At 53.8% G+C, this 13,143-nt stretch overlaps 1 pseudogene; it reads right to left on the reverse strand.

Annotated features, from left to right (window-relative positions):
- Positions 1 to 3,586: 3,586 nt before the first annotated feature.
- Positions 3,587 to 7,103, reverse strand: LOC123936535 (annotated as a pseudogene).
- Between the last annotated feature and the right edge of the window lie 6,040 nt (positions 7,104 to 13,143).

The following is a 13,143-nucleotide window of genomic DNA, read 5'->3' on the forward strand; positions in this document are numbered from 1 at the left end:
GGCCCCTGAGCCAACCAATTTTTTTTTGGCCACTCTGGATAGAAATGTGCACTCTGACACATGCCAGACACCTACCTCCAGGCAGACACCCATGTCAATGGCCCTGAGTCAGAAGATGGAAACTGACATGCCCTTAGGACCTCAACGGAAACCTAGGTGAGGTTTGCAGGCATCTGTCCCCAGAGGCAAGTTCTGAAATACATTCGTATGTTTCAATGCTTGATCCCTGAGCCACAAAACAGAACAACCCCTCTCCCCAGAAGGCAAACTGCCTCTTGGGAGCTGGTCCAACCCTCAGCGGAGGAGAATCCTGCATGACACCTGAGCCCCCACCACATTCTAAGGTCTCACTGGACACAAGCCAGCATGGTCACCCATCAGCATGAAGCTCCCTGTCAACTCAGCCCCCAGGGTCATCGCCCCAGAGCCACCAGATCGAAATTGCATTGTTCCTGGGCTGCAAGGGTAACCTGAGCTGGGATTTCCAGGCATCTATGTGGTAAGCTCTGCTACCAAGTCTTTCCATATGGGGGAGCCAGGAGCCATCAGAACGTACTCCTCCTATCCCAGAGAAGGAAAGATTGCTGTTCGGAGCAGCTCATAAGCTCCAGTCTGGGAAAACCTCCATCGCCTCCTGAGGCCACCCCTCCATTCTTCGGTCATGATGGACAAAAACTCTAGTGTGAGCTTCCATCTTACACTCACCGAGACTCAGCTGCTGCAGATCTCGAGTCAGATGCTGAACACTGGAACTGCCAGGCGCCTGGAACTGAACTGAACCGATGGTCGTGTATTCTGGCTTCTGTCCTCTCACTTCTGGCCCACAAGCACTCCAGATAGGGAGTATTCCTATCTGGGAAGCCTTCTGCCTGCCATCAAGATAGAAGGAACCTATGGATTTGCACAGAATCTCCACGTGAAGTCAACCTGCACAGCCCTCGATGGCACACTAATATGCTAGGCCTCCCTGAGCACTAATGCTCTGTCTGACACAGCCAGAGCCCCAAATTCATATCATCCCCCAGGTAGTATGCTCCATATCATGCAGGTGCGACCAGATATGGCCCGAGGCTTTCATATCTACCCAACCGGGGTATTCAGATACTTGTGCTCAGACCTTAGCTCAAATCACAGCCAATGAGGAAACCTCAAGCACAACAGAGCACTACACCATCCCCACCGCAGGAAAAGCTTGCTGTGGGGGTGGGGGTCAAACACTCAGAGAGGGAGTCAGCTGCTTGGCTCTTTAGACCAGGCCCACACAAGATGGCCACCCTGGGCAAAAACAGGCATTGTGACCCTCAGACTGACCCCGCATGTAAACAAGCCCCCTTGCTAGCTGGATTACGAGACCGCATATCAGGCCTGCCATGTCCATTACCCAAATCCTCACCCTCAGTCAGGTGCTCCAGGCGTCCGGACTCAGAAGCCGACTTGGAATCCCTGCTATGGCCTGATCCCTGACACGGAAAACATCACTCTTCCTTTCCCCGTGAAAGACACCAAACCCTTAGGAGCTGGGCAGAATCCCAAGAGAGGCAGAATCTCCCATTGCCCCATGAGGCCACTCCTCCATTCCATGTCCAACTGAGACATACAACCCAGACAGGAAAGCATGCGTTCCCACCTCTCCATCCCCCTAATCAGATCCCGAGGCACTGACCTCATGGTCTGCAGATCAGGCCTGCCATCACCTCGCCCCTAAACCTAACCCGAGGTTTGTGTTTGGAAACTTTTGTCCCCATAGCCTTGGGCGACAGGCCCTCTAGGATGGGGCCTCTGGAGCCAGAGCACAGGACGCTACCTGCCCACTCGAAGTAAGCTCTGCCCATCACATTTGCACAAAGCCTCCAGATTGGGAGAAACCTGCACTGCCCCTGAGCCCACAACAAATTCTTGGCCACCTTGGAAAAATGTGCATTCGGACACAGGCCAGACACATACCTACAGGCAGACAGCCAGGTCAATGGCCCTGAGTCAGAAGATGAACCTGACATATCCTAGTACCTCAACGGAACCCTAGCTTAGGTTTGCCAGCATCTTCCTCCAGAGGCAAACTCTGGAATAACTATATTTGGTCTACAAATCCCCACAGTGGCAGAATCTCCCATGTACAAATAAGATCCCTCCATTCCGTTACCAACCGAGACACACAACCCATACTGAAAAGCCTGAGCTCCTGTCTCCCCATCGCCCTACTTTCAGATCCTGATTCACTGCCCTAATGGTCTGCAGCTCGGGCCTGCCATCACCTTCCCCCTCACCCTAACCCGAGTTTGTGTCCAGACTTTTGTCCCCAAAGCCCTGGCTGACAGGCCCTCCAATGGGGCATATAGAGCCACAGCACAGGACTCTGCCTGTCATCTCGAAGGATATTCTGGGCCGTCATAGTCGCACAAACTTTCTAGACTGGGAGACACCTGCAGGGCTCCTGAGCCCACCCCAAATTCGTTGGCTGCTCTGGACAGAAATGCGCAGTCTGACACATGCCAGACACCTACCTCCAGGCAGTCACCCACATCAATGGCCCTGAGTCAGAAGATGGAACATGACATGACCCTAGGACCTCAATGGAACCCTAGGTTAGCCTTGCTGGCATCTGCCTCCAGAGGCTGGTTCTGGAATTCCTACATATGATCCAACGTTTGGACCCTGAACCACAAAACAGAACACCTCCTGTCCCCAGAAGGCAACCTGGCTCTTGGGAGCTGCGCCCAACCATCAGGGGAAGAGATTCCTGCATGGTGCCTGAGACCCCGCCACATTCTACGGTCTCCCTGGACACAAGCAATCATTGTGACATATCAGCATGAGATTCCCTGTAAACTCAGCCCCTGGCCCCTTGCCCCCGAGTGACCAGATCGAATCGACCTTGTTCCTTGGCTGAAATTATAAGCTGAGCTGGGCTTTCCAGACATATATGTGGTGATCTCTGCTACCTTGTCTTTTCATATGGGGGAAATCTGGAGCCATCAAAACGGACTCCCCCTGTCCTGCAGAAAGAAAGCCTGCTGTTCAGAGCAGCTCACAAGCCCCAGCCTGGGAAAACCTTCATGGCCTCATGAAGCCACCTCTCTATTCGCTGGCCATCATAGACACAAACTCCAGCTTGAGCGACCATCTGACACTCGCCCTGACTCAGGTGTTGGAGATCTCAATTCAGACTCTGCATATTGGAATGGCCATGTGCTCGGCACTGACATGAACCGGCGCTTCTGGGATCTGACATCGGTTCTCACCCTCCTGGTCTGCAAGCCCTCCAGATTGGGAATGCTGGAGCCACAATGCAGCCTTCTGCCTTCCCTCTAGAAAGAAGAAGGGCTCCAGGGTACTAGGGTCCGTGATCAAAGGAATGAGACTGACACAAAGTGAAGACCAAGCAAAGTTTTATTTTGCCCCATGCATCAAAAATCAAACCAACCTGTCAGGGCCTTCTCTTACAAAGAGGTGACGATGACCAGGACAGCAAACCCGATTACTTCCCTTACCCAATGATTTCCCCTACGGGATAATTCCCGCTACTCCAAGAGTCCCGCTACCCGACGATTCCCCCAACCTGATGATTCCTGCTACCCCACGATTCCCGCTACCTAACAACGGCTGCTACCTCAGGGCTCCCCAGGTTAGCCTGCATAAGCTTAACTCTCCTCAGTGCCTTCTCCATGGTCTGCTGAGTGGATTTCACACTATTTGGAAAGAATGCCTCATAGGAACTTCCGAATCCATAGATATTGAAGTAACAGCCCATAGGCAAACTCTTCAGCAGCAAAATCAGTGTTTCTTGGCTGCCTGTATGCGTAGCTGAGAGTTATACTGTTTACTTATGGGGGACTGCATACTTGCTGAGTGGTCCATGAGGAAGATGAATTCTCCAGAGATGACAGGTGACTGAGATTCTGGGATATTTTGGCAGAAATACACCATCAAAGATGGATCTTTCATGAAACCATCTGAGTTGTCTCCAGGTTGCCCCATCTCCACAGCTACAGTGGGGGTATGCACCTCACTGTAGTAAATCAGGAGTTCCACATCTTGATCAAATCTGTGTCCATCAGCCAAGGAAACCTGGGCAGAAGTCTTATCTTCTCCAAGGTACTTGGTAGGACTGAAGGGGCAGTTGGACTGGATCCTCTCAATGCCATGCTGGGAACTGACGGTGGCAACCATGCTGAGTGTAGAGGGCAGGTCCTCCAAAGGAACGACAGGAGTCTTCATATCAAGGCAACTGTCCTCGAATGATCCAGAGCCACGGTATCTAGGATTCAAGACAGCTGGGAGCACATAGTGCAGGGCTCTATCTGCTTCCAAGTGGAGCTCCTGCCCATACTTCAGAGTGATTGCTACACTCGACCCTGGGTCCAGGTTCCCCACACTGTAACAGAAGATGTCCTTGGAGTACTTGTCCTCCTCCAGTAGGAAAGCTTGGCGGCAGTTGCTGATGGCACTCTCAGAGATGCTGTGGGCCTTTGTTTTCTCCTTTAATTCTGCTTTAATTTTCTTCCCATCCAACTTGACCTCAATGCTGTAGACAGCTGATTCATCATCCATGGGGAACACAAAGAAGGTCTCCAAAGGAACTTCCTCCTCATTCTTGTAGTTTAAGGTAGCAGACACACAAGCCACAAACCACGAATGGACAAGGTCACAGAGATGCTCTTCAGGGGTACTGGTTCCTCTCTGCGGGTTAGTAGGCCACCCTGGAGCACCATGGTGATGCAGGACTACAAGGGTGGCTTCCAGGTGAAGAGATAGCGGAGAGCAGTCTCCTACTGTTAGGAACAAGACCGATGATGGCACTCCTGGTGGCACCGCTAACCCATGAGGCCGCTTCCTGATGATGATGCTCCAGCAGCGCTGCTCGCCAGCGAGGCCTCTCCCTGGCTGGCAAGGCCATTCCCTGGCTGGCGAGGCCGCTCCCCAGTTGGCAAGGCTGCTCCCCGGCTGGTGAGGCCGCTGCCCAGCAATGCTCATGATGCTCTGGCAGTGCTGTTCCCCAGTTGGTGAGGCCACTGCTGGGCTGGCGAGGCCGCTCCCCGGCTGGCGAGGCTGCTCCCTGGCTGGTGAGGCCACTGCCGGGCTGGAGAGGATGCTCCCTGGCTGGCGAGGCTGCTGCCGGGCTGGCGAGGCCTCTGCCGGGCTGGCGAAGCCACTGCCCAGCGAACCGACGAATGCTGGTCCCGAAAAACCGAAAAACGCTGCTCCCAACAAACCAAGAAATGCTGCTCCTGATGAACCGACAAATGCAAAAAATAAAAATAAATAAATAAAAAATAAAAATGGCCCCACACTACCTCACAGACTGACCTTCATAGGGATGGTGGAGCCCGGCCCACTCACAGGTGGCCAATAAGACTGCAGCACACAAGGAAAGCTGCACAGTCACGCTCCATCATCAATACGGGTGGCGAATAGAATTCCAATTTACCATAGTAAATATGTGTGCGTCCAACTGATTGGACGTCTCCATCCAACTGGCCCGCCCCTACATCTGGGGTCTGCAAGCAAGTTCCTCTGCAAGGGACAGGGTCAATCCAAGCCAACAACAAAAGGGCTCCCTCCACCCAACCAGGTCCCTACATTAGGGGTCTGCCCAGAATCCCCACGTGAGGATTAACCTGCACGGACCTCAATGGCACCCCAATATCCTAGGCCTCCCTGTCCACTAATGCACTGTCTGACACAGCCTGAGCCCCGACCTCCCATCAGCCCGGCAGGTAGTGGGCCCAATACCCTGCAGGTGGGACCTGCAATGGCCAGAGACTGTCAAATCTACCCGACCTGGGTATTCAGGCATCTGTGCCCAGACCACAGCTCAAATAGCGGCCTATGGGGGAACCTCAAACATAAAAGAGCCCTCCTCTTTTCCCATGACGGGAAAAGTTTGCTGTGGGGATGGGGGTCTAAGGCTCAGTGTGGGGGCCAGCTGCATGGCCCATGAGACCACACACACCCAGGAGGGCTGCCCTGGCCACAAACAGGCATTGTGACTTTCAGCCTGATCACGCTTTCAAACCACCCCTGGCTAGCTGGACCAGGACTACGCATATCGGGCTGACATGACCCTAGGTCCCAGTCTTCACCCTTGGTCGGGTTCTCCAGATGCCTGGACCCAGAATTTGACTCTGGAATCCTTGCTATGGTGGGACCCCTGAGAAGGAAAAGAGCACTCTTCCCTTCCCCCCGCAAGACACCAAACCCTTGGGAGCCAGTCAGAATTCTCACAGAGGCAGAATCTCCCATGGCCCCATGAGGCTACCACTACATTCTGTGGCCAACCGAGACACACAACCCAGACAGAGAAGCCTGCACTCCCACGTCCCCATAGCTCTCATTTAAGATTGCGTGACGCTGCTCTCACTGTCTGCAGGTCGCCCCTGCAATCCCTCGCCCCTAACCCTATCCTGAGATTGTTTGCAGATTTTTGTCCCCAAAGCCTTGGCCAAATGGCCCTCTAGGATGGGGCCTCTGGAGCCACAGAGCAGGACTTTGCTGCCCACCTGAAGGAAGCTCTACCCATCACATTTTCACAAGCTGACTTCTGCTTCAACGTCCTTCCATATGGGACACACTGGTGCCATCAAAACGGACTCCCCATGTCCCGCAAAAGAAAAGCTTGCTGTTCGGAACATCCCACAAGCTCCTGCCCAGAAAAGCTCTATGGCCTCACAAGGCTACACGTCCATTCTTCGGCCAGCATGGACACAAACTCCAGCGTGAGCTACCATCTGACAAGTGTCCTGACTCAAGTGCTGGAGATCTGGAGTCAGAGGCTACACATTGGAAATGCCATGTCCTCAGCACTGAACTGAACCAGCGCTTGTGCGTTCAGATTTCCATCCTCACTCTTCTGGCCAACAACACCTCAAGATTGTTCATTCTGGAGCCACAGTGCAGTCTTCTGCCTGCCCTATAGAAAGAAGAAGGGCCCTAGGGGTCTGCCCAGAATCCCCACCTGAGGATAAACCAGCACAAATCTCGATGTCACCCCAACTTCCGGGGCCGCCCTGTGCACTAATGCTCTGTCTGACACAGCCTGAGACCCGACCTTCCATCAGCCCCCCAGGTAGCAGGCCCCATATCCTGCAGGTGTGACCTGCCATGGCCAGAGACTTTCATCTCTGCCAAACCTGGGTATTCACCTGTCTGTGGCCATACCATAGCTCAAATCCCAGTATATGGGGGGGGGGGGGGGGACTCAAGCATAAAGAGCACTCCTGCTTCCCCATGACTGGAAAAGCTTTATGTGGGGATGGGGTCTCTACCTCAGGGTGGGAGCCAGCTGCCTTTTCCATGAGACCACGCCCACCCAGGAAGGCTGCTTTGGGCACAAACAGGCATTGTGACCCTCAGCCTGAAACTGCTTTCATACCAGCCCCCTCACTAGCTGGACCAGGAGCCCGCATATCAGGCCTGACATGACCCTAGGCACAAATCCTCATGCTCGGTTGGGTTCTCCAGCCGCCCGGGACCCAGAAGCCGACCATGTAATCCCTGCTATGGCGGGACCCCTGAGACGAAAACAACACTCTTTCCTTCCCCTGTAAAGACACCTAAACCTTTAGAGCTGGGCAGAATCCTCACAGAGGCAAAATCACCCATGGCCCCATGAGTCTACGGCTACATTCCGTGGCCAACCGAGACACACAACCCACACAAAAAAGACTGCACTCCCGCCTCCCTGTCGCCCTCATTTCGGATCCCGAGGCACTGCCCTACAATCTACAGATCGGGCTGCCATCACCTCGCCCCTGACAGTATCCCGAGTTGTGTTTGCAGACTTGTCCCCAAAGCCCTGGCCAACAGGCCCTCTAGGATGGGTCTCTAGAGCCACAGTGCAGGACTTTGCCTGCCCACCCAAAGGGAACTCTGCACGTCACATTTGCACAAACCCTCCAGATTGGGAGACACCTGCAATGCCCCGGAGCCCACCCCAAATTCAATGTCCGCTAAGGAAAAAAGGCGCATTCAGACACATGCCAGACACCTCCCTCCAGGGAGATACTCAGGAGAATGGCCCTGAGTCAGAAGATGGAACCTGACATACCCCTATGACCTCAACGGAACCCTAGCTGAGGTTTGTGGGCATCTGTCTCCAGAGGCAAACTCTGGAATACCTACTTATGGTCCAACACTTGATTCCTGAGCCACAAAAAAGAACACCTCCTGTCCCAAGAATGAAACCTGGACCTTGGGAGTTGCATCCAACCCTCAGGGGAGGAGAATCCTGCATGGCACCTGAGGCCCCGCCACATTCTAAGGCCTCCCTGGACACAAGCCAGCATTGGGACCCATCAGAATGAGGCTCCCTTTCACCTCAGCCCCCTGCGCATTTTGACCCAGTGCCACCATATCGAAATGTCCTTGTCCCTGGGCTGGAAGGATAAGTATTACTGGGCATAACAGGCATCCATGTGGTGTGCTATGATGTCTTTCCATACAGGGAACACTGGTGCCATCAATATGGACTCCCCCTGTCCCACAGAAGGAAAGCTTGCTGTTCAGAGCAGCTCACAAGCCCAGGACTGTGATGACTTCCATGGCCACATGAGGCCACCCCTCCATTCGTCAGCCATCATGGACACAAACTCCAGCGTGAGTGAACATCTGACACTTGCCCTGACTCAGGTGCTGGAGATCTCAAGTCAGACGCTGCACATTTTTAATGATATGTGCTTGGCACTGAACTGAACAAGCGCTTGTGCTTTTAGAATTCTCTCTTCACCCGTGTGGCCCACAAGCCCACTAGATTGTTCATTCTGGAACCACAATGCTGTGTTCTGCCTGCCCTCCAGAAAGAAGTGCCCTAGGGGTCTTCCCAGAATGCCCATGTGAGGATCAACCTGCAGGAACCTCGATGGCACCCAATGTCGTAGGCCACCCTGTGCAATAATGCTCTGTATGACACAGACTGAGAGCTGACCTCCCATCAGCCATGCATGTAGCGGGCCCCATATACTGCATGTGGGACTTGCCAAAGCCAGAGACTGTAATCTCTACTCAACCTGGGTATTCAGGCTTCTGTGTCCAGATCATAGCTCAAATCTTGGCCTATGGGGGGATCTCAAGCACCAAAGAGCACTCCTCCTTCCTCATGACGGGAAAATCTTGCTGGGGATAGGGGTCTAATCCTTAGAGTGGGAGCCAGCGGCATGGCCCATGAGACCATGCCCAACCCGGAGGGCTGACCTGGCCACAAACAGGCATTGTGACCCTCCGCCTGAGTCCACTTTCAAACCAGGCCCCCTTGCTAGCTGGACCAGGAGCTCGCATATCGGGCCTGACATTCCCCTAGGCCCAAATCCTCACCTTCGGTCAGGCTCTCCAGGCATCTGCACCCGGAAGCCGACTCTGCAATCCTTGCTATGGTGGTACACATGAGACAGAAAACAGCACTCTTCCCTTCTCCCGCAAAGTCACCAAATCCTTGGAATCCAGGCAGAATCCATGCAGAGGCAGAATCTCCCATGGCCCGGTGAGGTTACCACTTCATTCTGTGGCCAACTGAGACACACAACCCAGACAGAAAAGCCTGCGCTCCCGCCTCCCCTTCGCCCTCATTACAGATCCCGAGGCACTGCCCTCACTGTCCCTAGATCGGGCCTGCCATCACCTCACCCAGAAACCTATCCGGAGTTTGTGTTTGCAGAATTTTGTCCCCGAAGCCCTGTCCGACAGGCCCTCCAGGATGGGGCCTCTGCAGGCACAGCACAGGACTCTGAATGCCCACCCAAAGGAAACTCTGCCCATCACTTTTGCACAAAACCTACAGATTGGGAGACAACTACAATGTCCCTGAGCCCACCCCAAACTCGTTGGCTGCCTTGGAAAAAAGGCGCATTTGGACACATGCCAGACACCTACCACCTGGCATACAGCGAGGTCCATGGCCCTGAGTCAGAAGATGGAACCTGACATACCCCTAGGACCTCAACAGAACCGTAGCTTAGCCTTGCAAGCATCTGCCTCCAGAGGCAAACTCTGGAATACCTATATGCGGTCTAACACTTGATCGCTTAGCCACAAAACAGAACATCTCTTCTCCCCAGAACACAACCTGGCTCTTGGGTGCTCGGTCCAAACCTCAAGGGCAGAGATTCCTGCATTGCACCTGAGCCCACACCACATTGTAAGGTCTCCCTGGACACAAGCCAGCATTGTGACCCATCAGAATGAGGCTCACTGTCACCTCAGCCCTTGGGCACTTTGCCACAGAGAAACCAGATCCAAACAGCCTTGTACCTGGGCTGGAAGGTTAAGTGGAGCTGGGCTTTCCAGGCATCTATGTGGTGACTTCTGCTCCGATGTCTTTCCATATGGAGGACCCTGGTGCCATCAAAACGGACTCCCCCTGTCCCGCAGAAGGAAAGCTTGCTGTTCGGAGCAGCTCCCAAGCCCCAGTCTTGGAAGACCTATATGGGCTCATGAGGCCACCCCTCCATTCGTCAGCCATCATGGACACAAACTCGAGCATGAGCGATCATCTGATATGTGCCCTGACTCAGATGCTGGAGATCTTGATCAGACGCTGTGCAGTGGAAATGCCATGTGCTCTGCACTGAACTGAACCGGCGCTGGTGCATTCAGAATTCTGTCCTCAGCCTCCTGGACAGCAAGAACACCATATTGTTCATTCTGGAGCCAAAATGCAGTCTTCTGCCTGCCCTCCAGTAAGAAGTGCCCTAGGTGTCTGCCCAGAATATCTATGTGAGGATCAACCTGCACGGACCTCGATGGCACCCCAATGTCCTAGGCCACCCAGTGCACTAATGCTCTATCCAACGCAGCCTGAACCCCGACCTCCCATCAGCCCTCCAAGTAGCTGCCCCTATATCCTTCTGGTGCGACCTGCCATGGCCAGAGACTGTCATTTCACCCAAACCTGGGTAGTCAGGCATCTCCGCACAGATCATAGCTCAAATCCCTGCATATGGGGGAACCTCAAGCATAAAAGAGCACTCCTCATTCCCCATGATGGGAAAAGCTTGCTGTGGGGAAGGGGATCTAACCCTCAGAGTAACCCATGAGACCACGCCCACTCAGGAAGGCTGCCCTGGACACAAACAGGCATTGTGATCCTCAGCCTCTGCCCGCTTTCAAACCAGCTCCCTCGCTACCTGGACCATGGGCTTGCACATTGGGAATGATATGCCCCTAGGCACAAATCCTTACACCAGGTCGCTTTCTCCTGGTGCCCGGACACAGAACCGACTTTGGAATCCCTGCAATAGCAGGAACACTGAGACAGAAAACTTTCCTCCCGAAAGACACCAAACCCTTGGGAGTCAGGCAGAATCCTAACAGAGGCACAATCTCCCATGGCCCCGTGAGGCCACCAATTCATTCTGTGGCCAACTGAGACACACAACCCAGACAGAAAAGTCTGCACTCCGGCCTCCCCATTGCCCTCATTTCAGATCCCGCAGCACTGCCTTCACTGTCCCTAGATTGGGCCTGCCATCACCTCACCCAGAAACCAATCCCGGGTTTGTGTTTGCAGACTTTTGTCCCCGAAGCCCTGGCCGACAGGCCCTCCAGGATGGGGCCTCTGGAGGCACAGCACAGGACTCTGAATGCCCACCCAAAGGAAACTCTTCCCTTCACTTTTGCACAAAACCTCTAGATTGGGAGACACCTACAATGTCCATGAGCCCACCGATGGCCACCTTGGAAAACAGGTGCATTTGGACACAGGCCAGAAACCTACCTCCAGGCAGAGAACCAGGGCAATGGCATTGAGTCAGAAGATAGGACCCCGGAGATGGAAAACACCACTCTTCCCTTCCACCCGAAAGACACCAAACCATTGGGAGCTGGGCCCCATGAGGCTAACACTACATTCCGTGGCCTACTGAGACACACAACCAAGACAGAAAAGCCTGCACTCCCGCCTCCCCGTCACCCTCATTTCAGATCCCACGGCAATGCCTTCACAGTCTGCAGATCGGGACTGCTGTCACCTCACCCCTAACCCTATCCAGAGTTTGTGTTTACAGACTTTTGTCCCCAAGGCCTGGCAGAGAGGCCTTCCAGGATGGGGCCTCTGGAGCCACAGCGCCAGTCTCTTCCTGCCCACCCAAAGGAAATTATGCCCGTCACATTAGCACAAACACTCCAGATTGGCAGACACATGCAGTGCCACTGAGCCCACCCCAAATTCGTTGGCCGCTCTGGAAAACAAGCAGGATGGATAACATCCAGACACATGACAGACACCTAGGTCAATGTCCCTGAGTCAGAAGATCAAACATGACATACCCCTAAGACCTCAATGGAACCCTAGATTAGCCTTGCAGGCATCTGCCTCCAGAGGAAAACTCTAGAATACATACATATGGTCCAACACTTGATCCCTGAGCCACAAAACAGAACACCTCCTGCCTCCAAAAGGAAATCTGGCTCTTGGGAGCTGCGTCCAACCCTCAGGGGAGGAGAATCCTGCATGGCGTCAGAGTCCCTGCCATATTTAAAGTCTCCCTGCACACAAGCCATCATTGTGACACATCAGAATGAGGCTCCCTGTCACCTTAGTCCCATGGGTATTTTGCCCCAGAGCCACCAGATCCAAAGGGCCTTGACCTGGGATGAAAGGCTAAGAGGAGCTGGGCTTACCAGGCATCCATGCGGTGACTTCTGCTACGATGTCTGTCCATATGTGGAACCCTGGTGCTATGCAAAGGGACTCCCCCTCTCCCGCAGAAGTAAAGCTTGCTGTTCGGAGCAGCTCCCAAGCCTAGTCTGGGATGACCTCCATGGCCTCATGAGGCCACCCTTCCACTCGTCGGCCATCATGGACACAAACTCCAGCGTGAGTCACGTGCCCTGACTCAGGTGCTGAGGATCTCGTGTCAGATGCTGCACAGTGGAAATACCATGTGCTCGGTACTGACATGAACCGGCACTTGTGTGTTCAAAATTTCGTCCTCACCCTCTTGGCCCTCCAGACGACCAGATAGTTCATTCGGGAGCCACAACACAATCATCTTCCTGCCCTGCTGAAAGAAGAAGGGCCCTAGGGGTCTTCGCAGAATCCCCACGTGACAATCAACCTGCATAGAACTCGATGGCACCCCAATATCATAGGTCGCCCTGTGCAGTATTGCTCTGACTGACACAGCCTGAGCCCCGAACTCCCATAAGCATGGG

This window comes from Meles meles, unplaced genomic scaffold, assembly GCF_922984935.1.
Source record: "Meles meles unplaced genomic scaffold, mMelMel3.1 paternal haplotype, whole genome shotgun sequence".
In the NCBI taxonomy this organism is placed as follows: domain Eukaryota; kingdom Metazoa; phylum Chordata; class Mammalia; order Carnivora; family Mustelidae; genus Meles; species Meles meles.